We start from the raw sequence: 27,429 nt of genomic DNA, 5'->3' as shown, positions 1-27,429 counted from the left end.
TGTAGCTATAGTGGATAATACTGAAAGTCTTGGTAGACGAAAAAGACTAGTAAATACAAATGGGAAAGGTTTAAATTATGCCTAATGGCAAAATATTAACGGTTCCTCTGTCTCTTAACGGGAGAGATTTGGGCTTGAAAAACAGTTTCTAAAGAGAAAAAAGTTTCCAGGAATTTGGATCCTCATATTTATTTGTGAAAGGGGGGGCGGGGACATTAATGCATTTTAAGCCTAATAAAGGCCTTTGTATGTGCATGACATCCTTCATTCAGCATTTTAACTAGAGGAATCCATTACTAACATTAGGTATCCTAATTTCCATTGATTCCAGGAAGTCTTCTTTCATTTCTTCATTCTCTAAGTGGAATTCCCAAGAAGGTATCTAGGTCAATAGAAGAATTCTTCCATCGACCTAGAGCTGGTCTACACCAGGGGTTAGGTTGGTGGTATAAATGCATCTCTCAAAGGGTTGGATTTTTCACACCCTTGAAAGACGTAGCTATATAATAAATTCCTAGTGTAGACCAGACCAAAAGGTAGCTCGGCATCAGGCCTCAAGCTTAGCAACACCATAGATTTCACCAAGCAACAAATCAGGAGGCACTGCAAATACATTTTACAATATCTGGGAAGAATTAGAAAACACCTACACTTATATTAGCCAGTTTGGTTTATCTCCTTACAAGTAGAGCTCCGAGCACTACATAGACTACAGTCTCCCACAAAAAAATTCTGAGGCAGTAGAAGGGCCCTTTAAGAAGACCCCAGCATGAACTTTCCCTGAAAATGAGTGTCTCGGCAGCAGTACTGGCTGCCTGCAACATCAAGGTCTGGGACTAGCCATGCCTCAACTTCTTGGAGGAGCCTGGACTTTGGGACACAGCCCTAAGAACCTCCCATTCTTCCAGCAGCCAAGAGCACACCCATGACAGCCCCAGATACCCTCTTGTCAACAGTTCTGGACTCCAAGTTGTTCCATGGATTGGAAAATTGACTTGGGTGTGGGAAAGGCTTTTGACACCTTCAGAGCACTTTACCAGTGTAACAACAAAGCATATGCTCCATAGATTGATTCCTTTTTTGGCCCTCTTGCATCTCCAGGCACCCACACCTATGGCGGTAGAGCACGCTTGGTACCCTGTGGCCTAATCACTCAATTTGCAGGCATCCCGCAGGGAGCGGCACCACTGTCTTGAAGGAGCTGGGAGCTAATGTGTATTTTTACAAAATATAATTTAATGTTAAATAGAAGAGTAATTAACAATCTATACAGAAAGTGGAAAACCTATATCTACCTAAGATCAGGTAGCATGCCCATGATCACCCTCTGCAGGGGCAGAGAGTAAATATTAAAGGTGCATAAAGGGATACTGGTTTGGTATCTTTGAATCTTTCCAATTTTTAAAAAAGTCTGAACTATTGCAAACATTAAGTTGGACACACTTCCCCATATAATCTTCTTAATGGAACACTAATCCTCCCTCCTAGCTATCATTTGTAACTCTTGCACTGCCTCTTACCTTTGCTAACAAACACCAATGATAAATGATAATTAGACAAGGCTCTTTGGGGTAGGGACAGTGTCTACACAGGGCCTAACGCAATGGAGTTCCAATTAGGATTGTAGCTTTTGTGTATTACCATAACAGTTATCCCCATTTTGATTATTTTGTTTTTATTCTCTGACAGCCTCTAGAACAGAGAAATGCAGATACCATAATTATAATTATGGTAAGTTTGGACTCCTTTTGTAAAGACAGGTTTTACAATAAGGGAGCCACTAACAAAACAAAAAAAAAAATCTGATTAAAGTCTGTTTAAATTGTCAATAGGAAGCATGTCATCAATTTACAGAATGCAGCACTGAACAAAACTACAGCTTTCCTTTCACAGCAAAAATCAATATAGTACTACAACTCCTCTCAACATCAGTGCATGAAAAATGTCTGACACAGTTGCATGTCAACATCAAACTGGGGAAGCTACAGTAGGTACAGGGCTGGATTACCCAATAGGCAGGCTAAGCATGTGCTTAGGGCACCAGCAAAGCAGGGGCACCAAAAAAGATTTTTTTTAAATTTGATATTTCAAAAAAAGCATCGAAGTAGTCATCATGGGAAAAATCAGAACTTTGTTAGATTTCCTTACACTCCACACTTTCCCCGTTTTTCTGTTCTCTTTTTATTACTTATCCCCACCTGCTCACACTGTAAATAGGAGAAAAGATCCTGGTATGTGGGTTGATTTCAGTACCGATGGTGTAGCTTACTGGATAGATCGTGGACCAAATGATTGTAAACACCACACTGGGCCATTTGAGAAATCACATCAGACTTTTACCAATGACAAATAAACAAGATATTGTCCACAAAAAAATTTTTCGGCATGAAAGAGAATGGTGAGAAATACACTCAAGAATGGCTACTGTATTCACCATCAACAGGTGATGTGTACTGTTTTGTTTGCAAACATTTTGCATATAAACCTTCAACATCCCGGTTTGCTACAGATGGATTTAGTGACTGGTGGAATACTGTTTTAATTGAACAACATGAAAATAGCTCTTCTCACAGGAGATTCAATGTTGACATATTTAAATCGAAGACAGGGCTTTGGATTGACACAAAAATTGGAAAACAAATCAAAGGGGAGCATGAATACTGGCAACATGTTTTGCAGCATGTTATAGCTGTTATTCAAACATTAGCTGAATGTGGTCTGCCTTTCTGGGGATCAAATGACACATTTGGATCACTGCAGAATGGAAATTTCTTGGGATTGTTGGAGCTTGTGCCTCAGTCTGACCCATTTTTAGTAGGCCATATCTCAAAATATGGGAATGCTGGCAAAGGTAACCCATCATACTTATCCAAGACAATATGCAATGAACTCATTGGTCTAATGAGTGACAAAGTTCGTTCAGCTACTGTGGATGAAGTAAGTACTGCTGGGTACTTCGTTTATCTGTCGACTCTACACCTGATCTTTCACATATTGAGCAATTGAGCATTGTACTAAGATATGTGTCTCCTACAGATGGAAGACCAGTTGAACTATTTATAACATTCCTCAATTTGAAAAGCCACACTGGGTGAAGAAATGGCAAATCAAGTACTGTATTATCTGTGCCAAGTTTGCAAAATAGAGTTCTCAAAGTGCAGAGGTCAATCTTATGATGACGCTGCCAACATGTCAGGGCGTTAGCAAGGAATGCAGAAGAAGCTTTTAGAACAGAATAGGTCATATTCATACCATGTGCTGCACACACTCTCAATCTTGTTGGCCGCGGTGCTGTTGATTGTTGTCCGGTGCCAGTAAGTTTTTTCTCAACCGTCCAGTTACTTTATATATTTTTATCTGCCTCAACACACTGATGGGTAGTTCTTAAAACATATTTGGGCAATGATCGTCTGTTGAAATCTCTTTCTAATACTCGCTGGGAGGCACATGCCATGGCAACAAATGCAATTCTGGAGTCCTACTCAAAGATTGTGGATGCATTAGAAAGTATAACTGAAGACCAACAACAAAAGGGAGAAACTATATGAGAGGCAGAAAACACTGCAAACAAGATGCAAGAACTAGAGTTTGTATTCATGTTGACCATGTGGAATGAAATTTTACAACACTTTTACCACACAAGTCAAGCTCTCCAAGAAAAAGAACTGGATTTGAAAACATGTGCAGACCTCTGTCAATCATTAGCAGACCACTTACGCACTTTGAGAAATGATTTTGAAAGATTTGAAGACATATCAAAAGATATCTTGCCTTATACTAACTACAAAGAAGCCCAGTCCCGCAAGCGAATCAGGAAAAAACAAGAAAATGATAGCAGTGCAACACAAACAGCATTGAATCCTAGAGACAAATTTTGTGTATCTACTTACCACGCTATAATTGATACACTTGAAGCTCATATGAAGAGGAGAACTGAAGTGTACAAAGAAGTATCAAGTAGATTTTCTTTTCTAAACGATATGGACTTATCTGACAAACAATATTCACGAGGTTCCCAAAAGCTAGTTGACTCATACCCTGTTGACTTGAACATGAATCTCTGTGGAGAAGTACGGCAGTTCCACTGTTATACGTGCTCAAAGTTTAATGAAACAGGAAAAATGAAATTCAGTCACATTGAACTTCATGACAGAATATTGAAAGACTGAATACAATGTGTATTTCCAAATGTAGAGAGCGCACTACGTATTTTTCTAACATTGATTATTACTAACCTCTCTTCAGAACGCTCTTTTTCTCAGCTGAAGAGAATACAAAACCCTCAGAGAACAATGTATCAGGACAGACTTGATTCACTTTCCCTATTGTGTATGGAAGCGGACATGCTTCATCGTGTCAGCTTCGATGAACTTATCCAGAATTTTGCAAATCTAGAGAGAAGCTATTTTAATTTCAGCACACATGTAAGTTGTGTCATTTTGAAAAATAAAATTTTATTTTACGGTATAGTATTGTTTTTATTTTGAATTACATATGGGGGGCACCATAATCTTTTCCGTACGTAATCCGGCCCCGAGTATGCAAGTCACATGGGTAAAGTTAAAGCCAATGAAATGGGAATTTAAAAAGCCAGTTCACACTGATTAAGCCTGAAGTTTCAATTGTGGTTAGTGGCATTTTCTACAATATGTATAGTGTTATTTCAGCTTTATTCTTACATAAACGTATTCCCTTTCTAGCGGATTTTTCATGGGGATTATCTGGAGCATCGTCTTTGCAAATCCATGGCTTTACTGAACCTGAACCAAGACAATGTAAGCTTCCCATACCAAAGTACTAATGTGCCTCAAGCAGGATCTATAGAGACCAACTCCAGGGATGAAAGATAGTTTTGTCTCTATACAATTCAATTCCTAGCCTACCTGCTTAGGCTGCTAATTGTAATATACCATACCCATCATCACAGAAAAAAAATTAAGCAGACAAGTGGACAAAGCCATGTGTCCACTAGAAACTGAACCAAGCATACTAAAAGGTGACCTGCAAAGTTGGCTTGTGTCCTTTGCTTCCTTAAGAGGGACAGCTTGAATTTCTAATATAAAACAACTTAAATTCAAATTCTACCTAGCTATGAGAGAGTCTTCCAGGCTAAGAATTGGTGAATTCTTGACTACCAAATTCACAGCCATGAAAAACGCATCACGGACCATGAAATCTGGTCTTGTGTGTACTTTTACCCTATATTATAAAGATTTCACGAGGGAGACCAGCGTTTTTCAAATCGGGAGCCCCCACCCAAAAGGGGGAAATGGGGGGTTGCAAGGTTATTTTAGAGGGGGTTGCGGTATTGCCACCCTTACTTCTGCGCTGTCTTCAGAGGTGGGTAGCTGGAGAGCGGCAGGTGCTGGCCAAGCGTCCAGCTCTGATGGCAGCACCCCGCCAGCAGCAGCGCAGAAATGAGGGTGGCGATACCGTGCCATGTCATCCTTCCTTCTGCGCTGCTGCTGGTGGCGGTGCTGCCTTCAGAGCTGGTTGCCTGGCCAGCAGCTGCCGCTCTCCAGCCGCCCAGCTCTGAAAACAGTGCAGAAGGAAGGGTGGCAATACCGCAACCCCCCCTACAATAACTTTGCCCCCTCCCTGCCGTCCCTTTTTGGATCAGGACCCTTAGAGTTACAACACTCTAAAAATCTCTAAAATCATGAAATTGACTTTTTTTAAATCCTGTGACCATGAAATTCACCAAAATGGACAGTGAATTTGGTAGGGCCCTATTCATGACAATAGAGAGCTAAAGCCAAGCAATAGGAAGGCCAGGAATTTTTATCTGAATATTAAACTGTTACCACCACTTATTTTACTTCAATGCCTAATTAACATTTTGGGACAGGAGTGACTGTTAAAAGATTCAGCGCTGCCACTCCTTCAGTTAAGGTGCAAGAGCTCACAATACACACCAAATAGTCCAGCAAAAGTCTGGGAAGAGCAGCAGTCACACTGCTAGTACTTCTAATGGTAAGCAAACAAACAAAGAGCATACCTCAAAACACTAGGCCCTGCCTGCTTACCTATCAAACAAAAAAGTGCACAAGGTTTTTTTTGTTTTTTGAAGAGGCCTTTGCAGGTCACTTTTAAAAGTGATACCATCAAACACTTGACAGTTTTACATAGGAGATATTACAAGTAACACCAAGATTACTATTTAACTCAAAGTATAGAAAAATAATTTCTCTGTTTACTTTGTGCTTTTGACTGCACTTGATATCAGTTTCCCCTCTTTGTGTGGGTCTTTCACACAGGAACTGGGATAGGAAATTAAAAAAACAAATAGAAAATTGGATTGTAAAACCATAAAAACTGGGAGCAAAATTCAAGGAAAGATTATCTGATGCTATTTTTACCTTTTCTTAATTAATTCTTAAGATTTTAAGACATCGCTTACCTTTAATTCACTTATCACCCAACATCTGACAGACTTCAATCACCACCTACAAGGAGGATTAAAGCTCTAGCTTAGACATGTGAGTTAAATAAATTTCCATGATCCATCCTGCCCCCATTAAGGGGTTGTACATTAAGTTGTACACAGCTACATTTATAGCTTTTCATACTAGTTAACTGCGTACATACAGACACGCACGCGTCTTAAATTCAACTTTCCTTCCTGGAGACTAGAAGTAGAGCGTCACAGCAGTTTAAGCTTTGTGTTGTTCCTTTTCACTTCTGCCTGTTGCAGTATACCAAAATATCAGTAAAGTCATACATTCGTGTTCTGTTTGTATATTCTTTTGCTGCATTATTTGCAGACACCTTTGTATGTTCCAGATTAGCATGAAGACCCAAAGGAGGTAATCTTTTCGGGTGATAAGACAGAAAGAACAGCTTAGATTTCATGTTCCACAGCTATTAGTCACTAAATCTAATATTAGAGTTTCAAGGAAGCTGAAAAACAGAAAACACTTTGCTTTATGAACCAATTTCTGTTTTACTCTGAAAAAAGGGGGTGCATAGGGATACAATGTACTTTCAAAATCTTGGTTTTTTATGATAATCTGGATACTTATTGCTGTCACCATGAACACACTATGATTAATATGTAACATTATGATGAAGGGAACATAGCCTAGAAATTGAGATTAACAACCATTGCTTACACTATGACACCTTTCTCTAATGCCACAATGAAAACGTATAGCTAGTTATGCTACGGTACAGAAGACAAATGACTCCTTGGGACTTCATTTCAGTATTTTCTTAAAATGAAATTTACATTTTAGCAATATCCTTATTATGCAGTAACCACAACACAAATATGCTTCTTTAGCTCTAAACACATCTGCATTCAAAGCATGCTCAGGCTAAAAAGATGTAGATTCTAGAAAAATGAAGACTCTTCTGTTATGAAATGGAGATGAGGGACAGAAATGAAAAGAGGCAGAGGCAGTATTTGCATGCATAACAGCGAGTGAAAACATAGGTCATCTCGCTCAACCCTACAAGAAGCTAGGGTATTTTAGTGGTTTGAAAATTATGGCACGTAAGCAAGTTATCAAACTGCAGTGTGGAACTAAATCCATCTTGGTCAAAGTGAAGCATCATACTTACTTCTCACTCTTGAGCAAATAGTTCTCTACTCTCAAAAGATTGCCGCAATTCAAAGTACAGTCAAGTATTTATGAATCACACTTTGAAATGGTATGAAGTTTTTATTGCTCCAATTTACCATTTACCAGTGCTACATAATATTCCACATCAGTAAAACAGATGAGCACAGTATAACAAAACCATCTGTATTCAAATATTGTAAGAGCACAATATGATAGTATGAAAATACACCTGCCAGAACTGAAGCACTATTAAGTGTTCAGTTCTTATATCTCATGAGCTAACCTATCTCAGTATTGGCTGTTGTGCCCAAGTGCATAAATAGTATGAGAGTTCACAAGAAGGTACAATGTGCACCCAGGTAATTAAGATTATATCCCCTTATATACTAGGCTTTCAACATTAAAATGAAACTATCACTTTCACCTGCACAGGAAATGTGCGTGCACACGTTTTCAATTTTGATGTAAGCAATGTCCAAAACAGAACTACTAGGACACTACAGAGGAAGAACTGGAAGGTATTAGCACCCTCTCCATTCTTCACCATCTTATTAGTGCAGTTCCCATAACATTAGCAGTTACATATTTTTAATATGGCAATACTTCATAGTAGTCCAGAAGTCCAAGTAAGAGCTTAAATTACTGTATCACTAGACCCATATACAGAGAAGTAGTATCACCCCCTCTGCAAAGCAGTAGCAGATGTTTGGGCCTTACAGGTTGGTTCCCCACTGGATGAGAAGTCAGCAACCTGGAGTCTGGGTATTTTATTAGTGAAACTTTATTTTCACTATGTACACCAGTCCCTGAATAAATGAGGTGTGAGCACACAGCAAAAATCTCAGTCCAAAACACCAATGCCTGGTTAGAGAAGTTATGGCAAACAGCTTCCCCCAAATAACCTATATCACAAAACTAAAGCATGACACTTTTTCCCCCAAGTCTGTCCACCGCTTGCACATTGAGAGAGAACTTGTAAAATTATATGTAACAGCACCATCTGGTGACTCCCACCATAACAAATGGAAATTCCACTGGGGGGGTGAGGGGAGGAAAATTCACTGTGAGTTTGAAGCTTTTTTTTTTTTTTTTTTTTTTTTTTTTATTAAAGCTTTCAGACTTTTCCTTCCTTTCTGTAGTTGAAGAGGACTGCACTATGCTGTGCTCACCAGCACAAAAATGCTCCCAAGAAATGTTGATCAGAAAAAAAAGTCTCCTGAATAATTCCTTGAAGTCATGTATAAATACAGCAGAGGAGTGGCGACCAATGAAAGTTCAGTACTGGTAATTTCTTATTCTTCCTTGACAACTATTCAGCCACTAAGAAGTGATGAGGTCAGACAGAGGTTTTTCCCCAGAGATTTGGTTTCAAAATAGAGGAATAGCAAGAGCAATAACTTAATTTAATTGCTCTGCAGATGTTAAAATTATAAAGCGATCTATACAAACTTGAAGACAGTGACAGTGCCAAAGGATGAACCATACAATGTTTAAAAAAAAGAAGTGTTTCCACAATGACTGAGGAGAATGCTTTTTTGCTAAAGAGCACTGACACCATGGCAACAAATTCTGTGTCCCACATATGGAAGAAGTTTGTAAAATTAGAATTACAATTTAAATGGCTCATTTTAATATTTACTTTAAGTTAGTCTTTCAGAGAAGGCAACATATACACAAAACATGTGCCACCTCCAAAAGGATTTCTGTCCTTTGGTTTTTCTTTGTTTTTGTTTGTTTGTTTGTTTTGGGGGGGGGTAAACACCTAATGAAGAATACAGAAATAGTATACAAGGATACTAAAGACCCAAGTAAAGAGGCTATGGTACTTCATTTTACTTATATAGCACCTTTGAACCAAAGGGCTTCATAGGTTTAACAGAAGGACAAAATCTAGAATTCCTTTTGGATATAATATTTGAGTCACCTTGTGCTGGCACATACAGGATGGCTCTGAACACAGTGGCTTGAATGGAAACTTGATCAGATATGACCTGAGGTACTTGCTACCCGATTTCTATTCGCTAAACTAACTGGATTAGTCCATTTCCTACTGGACGAGCATGCATGCACATCACTAAAACTACCAGCACACCTGGCCCACCTGATGGGCAGAGAGGCCAAAGATTGAATGTGCATGGAAAATTAACTATCCTCTCACCCCAAGAGTAACCTCAATAGATAAGAGCTAAGGCCCCACAGCAGTGGAAAGTGTCAAAGCTTGCAGCACTGCTGACTATTCTGCACTTGTTTTGCATCTACGGGACTTCAGTCTGGCATGCTTCATAAACAATAACATTCATATAAAAATTGTAAAGACAAAAGAACTGCAGCCAGGCTGAAGTCTCCCATTTCCCAAACAAGATTTTTTTTTAAAAAAATGCCCTTCATGTTACTGCAAAAGGTAAACTGCCTTAAATCTTTGTAGCAATTTGTATTTCTTTAGAAATAAGCCTTCCATGGAAGTGAGGATTCCAAAAGTGCTATGTAGAGAAAAATAGGTTTCCAGACCTCTCCACAGAGACTCAACTAACGTGACAAAAAACACATGCTCAAGTGTGTGATATGCTCAAATATCTTTTCAGAGCTTAAGCTGTTGTGAGCTACAGCTCCCTTCATCGGATGCATTCAGTGGAAAATACAGTGGGGAGATTTATATACACAGAGAACATGAAACAATGGGCGTTACCATACACATTGTAACCAGAGTGATCACTTAAGGTGAGCTATTACCAGCAGAAGAGCGGCGAGGGGATGGGGAAGAAAACCTTTTGTAGTGATAATCAAGGTGGGCCATTTCCAGCAGTTGACAAGAACATCTGAGGAACAGTGGGGGGGGGGGGCAAAATAAACATGGAGAAATATAGTTTTACTTTGTGTAATGACCCATCCACTCCCAGTCTCTATTCAAGCCTAACTTAATTGTATCCAGTTTGCAAATTAATTCCAATTCAGTAGTCTCTCGTTGGAGTCTGTTTTTGAAGGTTTTTTGTTGAAGTATTGCCACTTTTAGGTCTGTAATCGAGTGACCAGAGAGATTGAAGTGTTCTCCAACTGGTTTTTGAATGTTATAATTCTTGACGTCTCATTTGTGTCCATTTATTCTTTTACGTAGAGACTGTCCAGTTTGACCAATGTACATGGCAGGGGGGCATTGCTGGCACACGATGGCATACATCACATTGGTAGATGTGCAGGTGAACGAGTCACTGACAGTGTGGCTGATGTGATTAGGCCCTGTGATGGTGTCCCCTGAATAGATATGTGGGCATAGTTGGCAACGGGCTTTGTTGCAAGGATAGGTTCCTGGGTTAGTGGCTCTGTTGTGTGGTTTGTGGTTGCTGGTGAGTATTTGCTTCAGGTTGGGGGCTGTCTGTAAGCAAGGTCTGGCCTGTCTCCCAAGATCTTTGAGAATGATGGGTCGTCCTTCAGGATAGGTTGTAGATCCTTGATGATGCACTGGAGAGGTTTTAGCTGCGAGCTGAAGGTGATGGCTACTGGTTTTCTGTTATTTTCTTTGTTGGGCCTGTCCTGTAGTAGGTGACTTCTGGGTACTCTTCTGGCTCTGTCAATTTGTTTCTTCACTTTAGCAGGTGGGTACTGTAGTTGTAAGAATGCTTGATCGAGATCTTGTAGGTGTTTGTCTCTGTCTGAGGGGTTGGAGCAGATGCGGTTGTATCGTAGAGCCTGGCTGTAGACAATGGATCATGTGGTGTGGTCTGGATGAAAGCTGGGAGGCATGTAGATAGGAATAGCGGTCAGTAGGTTTCCGGTATAGGGTGGTGTTTATGTGACCATCGCTTATTAGCTCCATAGTGTCTAGGAAGTGGATCTCTTGTGTGGACTGGACCAGGCTGAGGTTGATGGTGGGATCCATTGTCTATAGCCAAGCTCTACGACTTCAAAAACAGACTCCAATGAGAGACTGCTGAATTGGAATTAATTTGCAAACTGGATACAATTAACTTAGGCTTGAATAGAGACTGGGAGTGGATGGGTCATTACACAAAGTAAAACTATTTCCCCATGTTTACTCCCCCCGCCCCGCCACCGTTCCTCAGACGTTCTTGTCAACTGCTGGAAATGGCCCACCTTGATTATCACTACAAAAGATTTTCTCCCCTCCTCCCCCCCCGCCTTTGCTGGTAATAGCTCACCTTAAGTGATCACTCTGGTTACAGTGTGAATGGTAAAACCCATTGTTTCATATTCTCTATGTATATAAATCTCCCCACTGTATTTTCCACTGAATGTATCTGATGAAGTGAGCTGTAGCTCACGAAAGCTTATGCTCAAATAAATTTGTTAGTCTCTAAGGTGCCACGAGTACTCCTTTTCTTTTTGCGAATACCGACTAACACGGCTGCTACTCTGAAATCTGAAAAGATAGTTGCTTTAACAGTGGGCTATCCTGAAATGCTGCCCCACACCCCGCAAAAAGGAGAGACCTCAGGCAAAAAAGTATGTGATACTTGACTCAGGAGGATTTAAGTTGTTCCTGTATGATCTCTTACAATCTCCCCCATTCCGGGTTTGCCCTGCAATAACTGCTGGAGAGCTCCCCAGCTGACATGGCCTGCAATAACTGCTTCTCCATCAATGGTTTTCTTGCATCCACATTAAAACATTGTTATCATTTCCTCAATTTGACCAGCGTGTGGGTGTGAAATTCCAGGACAGCATATGCTCAGAAAATTACAGTTATCTGTATTTACAGACTGTTTCAGAATCTGAGTTTTCTTTGCCAGTATTAAGAACAAGCCTCAGTGCTCTACATGAGGGTACTGGATTTTAAATATACGATAACACTAAATGAAACTAAACAAATTCCTTAAGGAAAACCTCTAAGTATGCCAGATCAGTTCTCAGTAGTGGTTGCTCTACTTTGAGCAGAGATAAATATTTACAGTCTGGAACAGAGAAACACCACCTTATGTTGCAATACTAGGAACGCAAGCCCCATCAGTCTTTAATATACTTTAAAATCCCAGGCTCTTTAAAAAGAGTGAGAGTACTTGGAAATGCATACATTAAAAATTACCCATTACTCACAACTTTGGTACTTCTAGTACCAAAAAAAGAAAAGAAAAAAACAGTACAATTATGCAGGGAGTTTGTCTAATATGCACTAAAAACTTGGAACTGATCTTCATGAGGGGGGACCTCATCACTCAAGTGATGTTATACATATACACACACCCCTCTCTAATGGTTAGTCTTATCTGTTTATAGCTTCAACTCATTCCTCTTTAGAGCTCCCCCTTAATTTTAAAATCATTCACTGCTCTGAATCGTAGACTATTAGGGATTGGAAGAGTCCTCAGGAGGTCATCTAATCCAATCCCCTACTCAAAGCAGTACCAACACCAACTAAATCATCCCAGCCAAGGCTTTGTCAAGCTGGGCTTAAAAACTGCTAAGAATGTGGATTCCACCACCTCCCTAGGTAATCCATTCCAGTGCTTCACCACCCTCCTAGTGAAACAGTGCTTCTTAATATCCAACTTAGACCTCCCCCACTGCAACTTGAAACCACTGTTTCTTGTTCTGTCATCTGCCACCACTGAGAACAGCCTAGCTCCATCCTTTTTGGAACCCCCTTCAGGTAGTTGAAGGCTGCTATCCAATCCCCCCTCACTCTTCTCTTCTGCAGACTAAAGCAGCCCAGTTCTCTCAGCTTCTTCTCGTAAGTCATGTGCCCCGCCCCCTAATTATTTTCGTTGCCCTCCGCTGGACTCTCTCCAATATGTCCACATCCGTTCTGTAGTGGAAGGGACCAAAACTGGACGCAATACTCCAGGTTTGGCCTTACCAGTGCCAAACAGAGGGGAATAATCACTTCCCTCAATTTGCTGGCAATGCTCCTACTAATACAGCCCAATATGCAACTCATATCCAGCTTCTCGTCCACTGGAATCCCCAGGTCCCCCCAGAACTGCTACTTAGCCAGTTGGTCCCCAGCCTGTAGCGGTGCATGGGATTCTTCCATCCTAAGTGCAGGACTCTGCACTTGTCCTTGTTGAACCTCAGATTTCTTTTGGTCCAATCCTCCAATTTGTCTAGGTCACTCTGGACCTATCCCTACCCTCCAGTATATCTACCTCTCCCCCCAGCTTAGTGTCATCTGCGAACTTGCTGAAGAGTGCAGGCACTAGATTTTTCTGTTCCAGAGCTATGCTGAATTAGCCGTTCTGAGGTTGTCCTTCCTGACCAGGGTCAGTGCACCCAAATCCAGTACCCCTTTGAAACACATCTGATTGTGCATTTTTTGGCAATTCAGTGTATGGTTCCTCAGACCCACTGCTCCCTGGGGTTCCTTTTAGCAGCCTTTCTAAGCCAGTTCATTTCCCTAGAATGAAGAAAGGGATGTGGAGAGCATTATACATGATCCAAGAATTGAAAGTAGTATCCAGCTGTACTACTACACAATCTCATTAATATGGTATGACAGTCCCCATGCAGTCAAACTCATACACAAAAGCGCTCAGAAAGTACTGCATCCAACACGGGGGAATTACATCAGATCTTGTCTTGACAGATAAAGAAGAACTGATCCCAGAACTAAAATGTTAATGCTAGCTTAGGTACAAGTGACTGTGACTTGATCACATTTACATGCAAACAGAATGAAGTCTAGACCAGTGATATATATTACTTAGTGGAATAAAAGGGCCAATTTCACAAAGCTGAAAACAATTATGAGCCAAATCAGCTGGGAGGAAGAATTTAAATCAGAAAAATGTCATTGATAGTTGGGAGATATACAAGAATACTATACTAAATGCCCCAAAAGCCCCAATCCCACAGTTGAGGAAGAAGGTCATATTAGTTAAAAACATCCGGCTTTAGATGGAAAGTGAAGGCAGCTATAAAAAAAACATCTATTTTATATATAACATTGAAAAGGAAAGTTGACAGTAGTGAATATAAACTAAAAGCTAGGAACTGTAGAAAATTATGGGAAGCAGAGGGACATACGGCCAGCAGAGTTAAGGACAATAAGAAATATATTAGGAACAAAAAGAATCCTACTAATGGTACTGATCCATTACTAGATGGAAATGCTATAAATTTTAACACTTCTTCCTTTTCTGCATTCATACCCTATATTACCCTCCTTAAATTCTTTAATAAATCAACCCAGATAGGTTTATGGAAAACAGATCCTGTCAAACTTGATATCTTCTTTTGATGAAATTACAAGGTTGGCTGAAAAAGGTAATAGTACTGATGTAATATATTTAGCCTTCTGTAAGACATTTGACTTGGTACCCAACAACATTTTGATTAAAAAACTGGAAACATATAAAATTAGGATGGCACATATTAAATGGATTAAAAGCTTGCTAACTAATAGGTCTCAAAATGTAACTAATCGGAATCGTCATCCAGAGGGTGTTTCTAGGGGACGGTCTTGGGGCAAGGATCGCTTCCTGGCCCTACGCTATTTAACATTTTTATCAGTTACCTGGAAGAAAACAAAGTCACTGAAAGTTTGCGGAGGACAAAAATTGGAGTGGTAAATAATGACAAGGACAGGTCACTGATACAGAGCAATCTGGATCCATTGGTAAGCTAAGGGTAAGCAAACAATATGCATTTTCATATGGCTAAATATAAACATATACATCTAGGAACAAAGCCATACTTGCAGGATGGGAGGCTAACCTGGGGAGCAGAGACTCTGAAAAAGATTTGGGGGTCGTTGTGGACAATCAGCTGTACATGAGCTCTCAGTGCAATGCTGTGGCCAAAAGTGTTAGTGTGATCTTTGGTTGCATTAACAGGGGAATCTTGAGTAGGATTAGAGGTTATTTTAACTCTGTATTTGGCATTGGTGTGACCGCTCCTGGAATCCTGGGTCCAGAATTCAAGAAGGATGTTGAATAAATTGGAGACAGTTCAGAAAAGAGCCACAAGAATGATTAAAGGATTATAGAACTTGTTTTATAGTGATAGACTCAAGGAGCTCAATCTATCTAGCTTAACCTTTCTTTGTTAAAGGGTGCCTTGATCCCAGTCTATTAGTACCTACGTGGGGAACAAATATTTAATAATGGGCTCTCCAATCTAGCAGCAAAAAAGTATCCTTGATCCAATGCCAGGAAGTAGAAGCTAGACAAATTCAGATGGGAAATAAGGTGTACATTTTTAATGGTGAGAATAATTAACCATTGGAACAATTTACCAAGGGTCATGGTGGATTCTCCATCTCTGAATTTTAAAATCGAGATAGAACCTTTCAGAAAAACATTCAACGGCCTATGGTATACAGAAGGTCAGACTAGATGATTAACATGGTCCCTTCTGGCCTAGGAAACTATGATTCTATGGCACATACATCAGATAAATCTCTCAAATAATTTTGCTTCTACCACCATTTTATAATTAGATAGTTAAATGCATCGTTAATGTATGCATAGCATTGTCTTTGTGCTTACCTATGTATGGAATGGATTGGAACTTTATTTCAAATACTGAACACATGGAGTGAGCATGATCTAGTGCAGTGGCTCTCAACCTTTCCAGACTACTGTAGCCCTTTCAGGAGTCTGATTTGCCTTGAGTAACCCCAAGTTTCACCTCACTTAAAAACTACTTGCTTACAAAAATCAGACAAATACAAAAGTGTCACAGCACACTATTACTGAAAAATTGCTTATTTTCTCTTTACCATATAATAAAATTGGAATAGAAATATCGTACTTACATTTCAGTGTATACTATATAGAGCCCTATAAACAAGTCATTGTCTGTATGAAATTTTAGTTTGTACTGACTTCACTAGTGCTTTTTACACAGCCTGTTGTAAAACTAGGCAAATATCTAGATGACGTGATGTACCCCCTGGAAGACCACTGTGTACCCCCAGGGGCACAGGTACTCCTGATTGAGAGCCACTGATCTAGTGGTTGTACCAGGGGATTTGGTGTCAGGAGTCTTGAATTCTGTATCTGACTGCCACCAGCTCAATTTCTTGCCTTCCTGCTTCCTTGTTCATGTAGCGGTATGTATGCCATGTGAGTTTTATGGCATCCCTATAAAAAATGTCTCCATCATTAATGTAAGGACTTTAGTTTTCTTACTTTTGACTTATTTTCTCCTAAAACATAATCCTCTTGCATATTTTTGCACTTTTCCTCCCTAGGAATTCAATTACACTATGACCACTATTACTGAGATTCAACTATAATGATTTCTTAGGCAACTTCTAAGTCTTCCATTTTGGTCTATTGTGCCAGGATTTTTCCACTTTGTTTTCAATGTACCTGATCTTATGTGTTTAGTTCAGTCCCTATTATAAACTAATATGCCACTGCCACCACCAGTCTGAGATTCAGTCAGAAATGCGACTATGTAGTAATTTCAAATTAAACATTTTTAATACTACAACAATATTCTGGACAATGGCCATGTAGGATGCAGTCTAGATCCAGTCATGCAGAAAAGCACCAACCTAGTGCTCTACTATTACTGCCTGTTCTCGAATATTCACGATTATCGTCCCTGATTTTTTTCCCCCCAGTCCACCTTCAAGCCCATAGAGAATAGCCTGATGTGGCTGGAAACATCTCTACTTGGGACATTCCCTCACATTTGCATCAAGTGTTGGACTTTGTTTTGTTTCACAAACATATGACTTGTTTTGCTCAAGTTTTGTGGCACAAACCAAAATCCATATACTTGACTCTGCCACTGAACATCAGATTCACCAGCTACAGCAAACCACCATTTACATATTTAAAGGTTGTGACTCTACACAGTTTGATGATAAAAAGAGAATTGGCCATTATGGTAAACACACAAACTGATAAATGACTTTACACAGGTATTAAGTGAGGAGGAAAATGTCCCTATCATTAGTGTTGCCCTAAAATGATACGTAAAAAGAAAAACCTTGGCCCATTTCAAGCAACACTGCACATGCATGTTAGAGAAAGCTTTCAACCACCAGGCCACATGTAATGAGTCATCACTGAGCCTGATAAGTGCTACTGAGCCTGATAAGTGCTACTGAGCCATACCTGAGCCTGACTGACTTGGAGCCCTCAGATAATCAACCAGGCCAATCTACAGGTGAAGATTTAACCAGATGACCACAAGGCCAGGGATATAGGATCCCCATGAGAACAGCCATTCTAGCTTGTTCAATGTTGCAATCTTGCCAGAAGTATCCCCTACTGCTTAGTGGTTCTGAAAGACTGCTCCTACTCCAGCCCCAGCCAGTGAGCCTGCCCCTATTCCTGCTCTGATCCCTGGCTCCAGTCCCCAGCCTGACCACTGTTGCTTCAACTATTAGTCCTGACCATCCACTTCTCACTTGCTGACTACTGGAGCAGACTGCCTACTTATGTCGCTGGCTCCAGCAACTGAGATGGAGACCCCTGGAATGACCATCACTGATAACAGAGTTGATCCAGAGCCTTTGGAGTCAGCTCAGTTGAATCTGGATAATGCTTCCCTCCACTCTCAGATCCTGTCAGCCACTGTAACCATAATAGTATAGGAATGGTCATACTGGGTCAGCCCAAAGGTCCATGTAGCCCAGTATCCTGTCTTCTCACAGTGGCCAATACCAGGTGCTTCAGAGGGAATGAACAGAACAAAGCAATTTATTGAGCGATCCATCCCCAGTTGTCCACTCCAAGCTTCTGGCAATCAGAGACTAGGGACACCCAGAGCATGGGGTTGCATCCATGATCATCTTATGCTAATAGTCATCGATGGACCTAGATTCCATGCAGTTATCTAATTCTTTTTTTAAGCCAGTTACACTTTTGGTGTTCACAACATCCCCTGGCAATGACTGGTTGACTACTTCACAGAACGCACTTTCTTTTGTTTGTTTTAAACCTGCTGCCTATTAATTTCACTGGGTGACCCCTGGTTTTTGTGCTACGTGAAGGAGTAAACAACACTTCCTTATTCACTTTTTCCACACCATTCACAATGTTAAAGATTTCTATCATATCCCCCTTTAATCTCTTTTCTAAAATGAAAAATCCCAGTCTTTTTAATCTCTCCTCAGATGGAAGCTGTTCTAGACCCTTAATCATTTTTATTGCCCTTCTCTGTACTTTTTCCAATCCTAATGTATCTTTGAGATACAGTGACCAGAACTGCATGCAGCATTCAAGGCATGGGCGTACCACAGATTTATATAGTGGCATTCTGACATTTTCTCTTATCTATCCTTTTCCTAATGGTTCCTAACATTTTGTTCACTTTTTTGACTGCTGTGTCACATTGAGCACATTTTCAGAGAACAATCCACAATGATTCCAAATCTTTCTTGAGTGGTAACAGCCCATTTAGACCCCATCATTTTGCATGTATAGTTGGGATTGTGTTTTCCATGTGCATTACTTTGCATTGATCAACATTGCAGTTCATATGACATTTTGTTAACCAGTCACCCAGTTTTGGGAGATCCCTTTGCAACTCTTCAGTCTGCTTTGGACTTAACTATCTTGAGTAATTTTGTATCACCTGCAAACTTTGCCACCTCACTTTTTACCTCTTTTCCAGATCATTTATGAATATGTTGAACAACACAGGTCCCAGTACAGATCCCTGGGGGACACCACTATTTACCTCTCTCCATTGTGAAAAATGATTTAGTCCTACCCTTTGTTTCTGGTCTTTAACCAATTACTAATCCATGAGGGGACCTTCCCTCCTGTTGTCAGATGTTGGCTGTGTGTGTGTGTGTTCTCTCTGCGTGCTGTCCCAGCTCTGCAGAGAGTTGGCACAGCAGACCTTGATGGAACTGCCCAATAACCACAAGCTCATTAATAGCAAAGGAACTCGGTCAGGTTTATTGTTAATGAAGCATGGTCCTAGTATCCCATAGACTCTACAGGACCACTAACACACGTATGCCCATCACAATAGACCAGCTCAGTCATAGGCTAGCCAAAGACACTCTTTGAGACTCCACTTTATGCACCAATTCAAACAAGTTACGTATTGCCCTGCTGACATGGTTAGCTACCACCATCTACCTTGTACACGTTGGTGCAATCAAAACATTTCTATCCATCACACTGTCATCCTGACCTTATCTTTAAGAGAGGTCATCGTGTTCCTGTTATCTCTTAGGAATGTGTTTGTATCCACTTGGTATCAGGGTGTTCTGGTACCACCTTTCTGGAATATGTTTATGCTTGTGTCCTGTACCTAGCACTTCTCAAAAATGTGTGGTTTTTTGCAATACCAGACCTATTCTTGCCAGATTCGGTGAGCCTGCTCACAGCCTCTCTTGCTAACTTTGCTTTATATTAGCAAGGCTTGACCACTACTTTAGTTCAGGCCTCACACCAGGCCTCTGATACAAGGACTTATGTCTCAGACTCGCTCCACTACTTACCCTATGAATGCCTACTTTGCTTAAAAGCCTTTGGTGAGGGACCTTGTCAAAGGCTTCTGGAAGTCCGAGTACACTGTATCCACTGGGTCACCCTTGCCCACATTTGTTGACCCTCTCAAAGAATTCTAAGATTGGTGAGGCATGATTTCCCTTTGCAAAAGCAGTGTTAACTCTTCCCCAACAAATCATGTTCATCTAGATGTCTGATAATTCTGTTCTTTACTACAGTTTCAACAAATTTGCCTGGTAGTGAAGTTAGGCTTACCAGCCTGTAATGGCCAGGATCACCTCTGGGGCCTTTTTTAAAAAATTGGCCTCACATTAGCTATCCTCCAGTCATCTGGTACAGAAGTATAGCCAGCCATGGTACCTTTAGAACTTGGCCCAAAGGTTCCGCTGCCAGAAAGATTTGATGGGGACCACCAAAGTGCTGTGGTTTTCTTAACCAGTGCCGCAATGTATCTCAATGATGGGATCAAGATGGGGTTTAATATCAGTTTATTGATCGGTGAAGCACTGAACTGGGTCTTGCTCCTCCTGGAGCAGGCCAGCCCAATTCTCAGTAATGTTGACGAGTTCACCCATATCTTCTTGGTAGTACACTTAATGATACAAATCACATCTTTACCACTGAATCTGCAGTGCAATTTCTCCAACAAGGCCATCAGCCCACCTGAGTTTATACTGTCCATTTTCAGCATCAAAAACTTTTCTCCCTTCTCCTGAACTTGCTTGCAGGCTATGAGACATTGCGCAGGCTCTGGTGAGATGTAGTATTAGTTCAAAACTGCTCTGTCATTGTCTCTAAGCGATCCTGAAGAGATAAGGAGCTGCTGAGAACCTCTGACTATGGGTAAGAGTTGGAGAAAATCTTTTGGTGACAAAGGAATCTGCCCCAATCCTTGCTTTTCATTTCAAATACAAGACTCTGGGGGAAGGCGGGTGAGGAAAACAGAAGCTAAATTCCTAGAGGAAGGAATCCACTGTAAAAAAGCTCTTATTCCAAACAAGAGGAAAAGAGAGGCAGAGGCACTGAGACAAATGTCTATTCAGTAAACAACCAGAAGGAAGAGCTTTCATTACCAAAAATCTCTGCTTTTAATCCACTGGATTTAGAAAGAAGTTTAACTCACAGGTTTTGTTTTCTAGCAGAGTTCTAGATCCTACACTGGAGAAAGGACTTCCAAACACTTGACTATAGTTGAAAAGCAGAGACACAATCTTTCCCTTTTCACAGTCACCACAGACCACTGATCAAAGCACTAAAAGACAGTTAAAAGATTTAGTATTGAGCCTACTCTGCAGGATGCATTTCTGCAGGTCCTAAGCCAATTCCTGAGTGGCTGAGGCTTGCTGGTCAGTGCCAGGAGCAACAAAAAATTGAACTTTGCAAGATTTCAGGTCCATTTTACTGCTGCTGATTACAGGCAGACAGCAGCAGTGAAATCGAAGTTCACAAAAATCTAGTCACTGTTGCTGTTCAGGAAATATAAGCAGCCAAGACAGGAACTCAAACCATTTGCTCCTCTGACTGCATATGCAGGGAAGGGAAGACCTGCGTTCTCTTACCACAGCCACAAGCTTCAGAAGCTGAACTGTGAAATTAACAAGAATGGAGAGGTTACTCACCCTGTGCAGTAACTGGGAGTGCTCCAAGATGTGCATCCCTACGGCTGCTCCACTTCAGGTGTGCACACGCACTATGCACCTTTGATTGGAGATCTTCAGTGGCTCGTTGGCTCATGCATGTGCCCTATGCATCCTCATACCCCATGCAGAGACTAGACAGGGTATGTGGGCAAACCTTCCCCACTGCACAGTCTCATAGAGAAAACTCCAAAGCAGAGGGGGAAGGAGGACCGGTAGTGGAGCACCCATGCGGCACACATCTCAAAGAATTCCAGTTACTGCAAAGGGTGAGCAACTTTTTCTTCTTTGAAGTGTCCCTACTGGTACCTCAGGTGACTACCAAGCAATACCCCCAGGTGAAGGGGGAGTTTCAGATCAGAATCCAGGACTGTAGACAAGACTGCATTCCCAAGGGCAGTATCCAATCTGGAAAAACAGACCACCACACATTTGGGAAAGGTGTGTATTGAAGTCTAAGCTGCAGGCTTGCAGACTTCAGCAACAGAAATGTTCTTGATCAGTGACACTGCGGTAGAGTGCGCCCTTGTGGATTGGGCCAATGCCCTAGAAGGAGGCTGTATATCAACAGATTCAGAACAGGAAATGACATCCAGAAATCCCTCTAGAGAGCCTCTGTGTGGAGACTGTGGACCCTTTAGATCTGTCAGCAATTCACATGAACAGTCCAGGAGACTTCCTACAGGACTTGGTTACGTCCAGATAGAAAGGTAATGCCCTCTTGACATCCAGTTTATGTAAAACAGCATCCTTCCTCATCTGGTATGGTTTTAGGGGGGAAACACACATGGATGACCTGGTTAATCTGAAACTTGGACAATACCTTAGGTAGGAATTTAGATCACAGACATAATAAAACGTTCTTGAAAAATACTATAAAGAATGGGTCTGCCATTAGTGCTCCTATTTCCCCAACTTTTCAACCATCTTTGTGGATAGGTTAAGAAGGGAAGAGATAGTCATCGATCCAAAGGGAGGTCTCATGAAAGACACCTGATTATGAAGTTCAGATCCCAAACAGGAGTAATTCTTTCACTCAAGGGAAAAAAGGTTCCCCAATCCTTTGATAAATCTCATTGTTGCAGGGCTAGCCACACTGAGAATCCCTCAACTGAGGAATGAAAGGCTGTTATAGCCACAAGTGGATTCTGATAGAAAAAGATAATCCTGTCTTTTGATTTCAGGAGGAAGCCTTGAACAGCGGAGAGGGAAGAATAAGTAGGTGGAAGATGTTGCTGTTCATACCAATCGTTGAATCATCTCCACTTCGGAAGGGAAGTATTTTGGGTGGATTATGTCCTGCTGTTCAACAATACCTGTTGTACTTCCACAGAGCAAGCAGTCTCTATTTCCAGGAACCACTGAGGAGTCACGCCTTGAAAGAAACTTACTCCTAAACTGAAGAACCCAACCAGCATCTTAAGGAAGTAGATGAGTAGCAGCCAGAAGGCTGATTGTTTGGCAGACATCCAGGTAAGGTCATGCCTCTCTTGGCCATGTTAAAGTTGATTTCCTGCCTCAATAAATGCTCAAGAGAGGGGTCCCAGAAGAGGGTCGGGGAAGGGAGGTAAAAATGGATGGAGCATCTCAATGTTAGGACTTCCGAGATCCATTTGTCAGATGTAATCTATTCTCAAGACAGTTGAAAATGGGAGAGTGTCCCTGAAGGGAGGGAGGTGGGCAAACTGTTGCAACTGGAGAAGCAAAAACACAGGGATGATTCAGACCCTCAATCTGCCCGTCAAAATTGATGTTTTAATAATGAAAAGGGTTCTGTAGTTGAACCAGGTTTAGTGGATTGTCTATTCTTCTGAAACTTTGGATTCCTCCTCAGAGGCTCGGGTTGGAATCCAGACAACTGGATGGGGTGGGATCTCTGAGCTACCCGGGATCTCCATTTACTTGCAGGTGTGTAGATTCCAAGAGATCTCAAGGTGGCTCTCGAGCCTGTCAACACATGGAAATGACTCAGTGTTCTTAGTAAAAAGTTTCAAACCATCAAAAGGAAGATCCTCAACTGTATTTTGGACCTTCCTATGGAATCCAGAGAGCTAGAGCCAAGATGCCCGACATGTAACAATTGTTGTGGAGATGGAACAAGCAGCAGTGTCAGCAACATCCAGGAAGGCCTGTAAAAGTGTTGGCAAGCAGCCAACCCGCAGCTATGATGGCTTGGACCTACTCTCAGTGCTCTCTCTTGGAAGGTGTTCAATAAAGGAGTGAAGCTTGCAATAGTTGGTGTGATTATGCTTGGCCATAAAAACTTGGTATAGGCAATCCTAAACTGCAAGGTTGCAAATTAATACCTTTTACGTTCAAAAAAAAGATAAAGATATTTGAATCTTGTCGTATGGTATCAATTGAGTGTGGTGCTGTCTTCCACACCCGTTTATAGCTTCAGTGATCAAGGAATTAGGAGAAGGGTGGTAAATAAAAATTCAGAACCCTTGGCTGGGCAGAATACTTTATCAGTACACTTGCAAGTAGGTGGTACTGTTGCCAGGATCCAGAAGTGCCTCATAAATGGGCAAGGCCAGTCAAGCAGACAATGCTGTTTGTAAAATGTCCAACAGTTTGTACTATGACTTCAAGGGATGCTTGCAAAGAATCTGCCACCTTCTTTCACAAGGCCCTGAAGCCGTCTGAAGTCATCAGCCAGGGAGAGTGGGGGAGACATCATGGCCTCATCTGGAAGAGATTAGCTGTGAGGTGGCGTCCTTTTCCACCGTAGCCTCTTCCTCTTGCTGCTCAGATAGCTGAGCAGAATCATAGAATAGAATCATAGACTTAGGGTAGGAAGAGACCTCACGAGGTCATCTCAGCCAATCCCCTGCTCAAAGCAGGACCAACGCCAACTAAATCATCCCTGCCAAGGCTTTGTCAAGCCAGGCCTTAAAAACCGCTAAGGATGGAGATTCCATCACCGCCCTGGGTAACCCATTCCAGGGCTTCACCACCCTCCTAGTGAAATAGATTGAGGAAGAGACTGTCTGTCCAGATAATCCCAGCAAGCAAGGCTAGAGGCACTAGAAAATTTCTGACAGTAGGCTGCCCAAGGGTCCTAATATGACCACTGAAGGAGACCATACAGAACAGAGGATGGTATCAATTACTATTCATACCAATGAGGAGGAGCTTCAAAGTGTATGCTCCAAGAATCACCCCTCTCCCTGTAGGTGTCAGTAAAAGGGTTCCTGTAATGGTAAGTAAGGTACGAGAGCCCGGCACTGAGATTTGAGGCACTGAAGAAATGTCCTCATCATCTAGTGGGGGAGTACCACCAGAGAACAGGGAGAATCTAGTAATTCCAGGGAAAGATGTAGTTCCTGTGATCCCATGGATCTCGGTACCAAGAAATGGTCAGTTTCACTGTTCCACGGAACACTGAGCAACTGACTTCATTCTTAGAAATTACATGCTCTGCCTAGGTAAGCAGACCAACAGAATAGGAGAGAAACTTTAGAGCCACACAAATCTGTTCTTCTATTTGACAACTGGCTTCATAAAAGATATTCTCTCACCCATCCTGTCTCTCTAATATCCTGGGACCAACACAGCTACAATTACACTGCATCTGACAGATAAAGAAGACAGAGTTCCCTGCAGTCTTGTGGATAAAAGCTACTTAGTTCATTACATAACAGATGAGAATATTTTTTAATAAACCTCAAGAGTTAAACATAATACACAATATGGGAAAGTTAGAGAATTTATAGTCAAGAAGATTACTGGGACCTTCCATGTCTGAATCTGAACTGTGAGGTGTACCCTTCTCCCTCATTCTTGAGAGTTAGATAACCTTTAGACTGTTAAACTGAAAACCCCAGTAAGAAAGCTGAAAGTTAAGGCTGATACTGGTGTGAGTGAAAGATGGAGTATGTTTAACCCTTCCTCTTTCAAATTATTGAATAGTCACTAAAAGCAGAACAGAACCAGCCTTAATTTCAGCATTAATCCCTCCCTATCGCTCCTTTGCGCACACCTTCCTTCCTAAGTTAAATTGTCTCAATCTTCCAGTTCATTCTGGTTTTTAAAATTATACAGGCTGAATAATGTTTAAATTAAAATGTATACTGTTAAATAAGCCAATACTAAATAATTAACATCTGCTTTTTACTTGGCTATGCTGTACTATTTAGACATAATACTAGACTGGCAATTACATATTTTATAGGAAACTATGCCAAAAGAGTCAGTCCAGTTTGACTGATAAGAAGAACCTATATTCTGAAGTTCAACACAATCTAGAACAAATACCAACACACAACCAGATGACTGCGCAATTCCCTAGGGAAAAAGTAATTCCATAATGGTTTGAACAACACTTCCACTTTGAATGCTGGTTCAGGCTGTCATACAATAGAACTAACTTATTGTTTCAGGCTTAAGCGTCAATCCAACAAAAGCATCTGAACTGCATAAAACTAACTGCTTTATAAACAACGCTAAGCCAGAAACCCCTAACATGCACATTTTTATTCAGAGCAGACTTAAAGTGTTTCTATAAACCATATCAGCGTAATTAACACTGAAACTATGTTAACAGAGTACAGAGTTTTGTAAAAGCTACAAGATTAACCCTGTGTTAAAATGAAGTAAATTATTCTTCAAGATGACTATCCCCCTGAAGAAAACAGAAAACACAGAACATTAGAAAAAGTTTCCTTGGCTAGCGTTCCTGTTTTTCCCTTTTGCCATTAGAGGCTCATGGTTTTAAAAGGGCTCTCTCTAGTATACTAGATTCTCTTGCTTCAGGTAGTTTGATATTGGAAGTTATTAGTAGGGATGTAACCCCAGTGCTACAAATTCTGCATTTTTCCCTGCAGGACTGCAGAAAAGATGGAATACAGAGCTTTGCAAAAGCGGCAAAGAGTCCTGTGGCACCTTATAGACTAACAGACATGTTGGAGCATAAGCTTTCGTGGATGAATACCCACTTCATCGGATGACTGTAGTGGAAATTCCCAGAGGCAGGTATAAATATGCAAGCAAGAATCAGGCTAGGGATAAGGAGGTTAGTTCAACCAGGGAGGATGAGGCCCTCTTCTAGCAGTTGGTGTGAACACCAAGGGAGGAGAAACTGCTTTTGTAGTTGGCGAGCCATTCACAGTCTGTGTTTAATCCTGAGCTGATGGTGTCAAATTTGCAAATGAACTGAAGCTCAGCAGTTTCTCTTTGAAGTCTGGTCCTGAAGTTTTTTTGCTGCAGGATGGCTACCTTTAAATCTGCTATTGTGTGTCCAGGGAGACTGGAGTGTTCTCCTACACGTTTTTGTATATTGCCATTCCTAATATCTCATTTGTGTCCGTTTATCCTTTTACGTAGGGACTGGCCAGTTTGGCCAATGTACATAGCAGAGGGGCATTGCTGGCACATGATGGCATATATTACATTGGTGGACGTGCAGATGAATGAATCGGTGATGGTGTGGCTGATCTGGTTAGGTCCTGTGATGGTTCGCTGGTGTAGATATGTGGGCAGAGTTGGCATCGAGGTTTGTTGCATGGATTGGTTCCTGAGTTAGAGTTACTATGGTGCAGTGTCTAGTTGCTGGTGAGAATATGCTTCAGGTTGGCAGGTTGTCTGTGGGTGAGGATTGGCCTGCCTCCCAAGGCTGTGAAAGTGAGGGATAATTGTCCAGGATGGGTTGTAGATCACTGATGATGCGTTGGAGAGGTTTTAGCTGAGGACCGTATGTGATGGCCAGTGGAATTCTGGGGGTTTCTTTCTTGGGTTTGTCTCGCAGCAGGAGGCTTCTGGGTACACGTCTGGCTCTGTCAATCCGTTTTCTTATTTCCTTGTGTGGGTAGTGTAGTTTTGAGAATGCTTGGTGAAGATCTTGTAGGTGTT

General features: G+C 41.2%; 1 protein-coding gene across 11 annotated transcripts in view; it reads right to left on the bottom strand.

Moving 5' to 3' along the window:
- The window catches only part of HDAC4 (histone deacetylase 4), a 468,350-nt gene that overhangs the window by 429,963 nt on the left and 10,958 nt on the right, over positions 1–27,429 (bottom strand). Inside the window, exon 1 of one of the 11 annotated variants that reach the window (XM_078848034.1) lies at positions 6,401–6,446. The exons of the other annotated variants lie outside the window; for them this stretch is intronic. The gene's annotated coding sequence lies outside the window, so the exon portion shown is untranslated. Of the gene's footprint in view, positions 1–6,400; positions 6,447–27,429 lie in introns of those variants that run through there. 11 annotated transcript variants of the gene reach the window in all.

Source organism: Lepidochelys kempii, chromosome 11, assembly GCF_965140285.1.
Source record: "Lepidochelys kempii isolate rLepKem1 chromosome 11, rLepKem1.hap1, whole genome shotgun sequence".
NCBI classification, from domain to species: Eukaryota; Metazoa; Chordata; order Testudines; family Cheloniidae; genus Lepidochelys; species Lepidochelys kempii.
The sequence above is the reverse complement of the archived record's forward strand: the minus strand, read 5'-3'. Positions and strand labels throughout refer to the sequence as shown.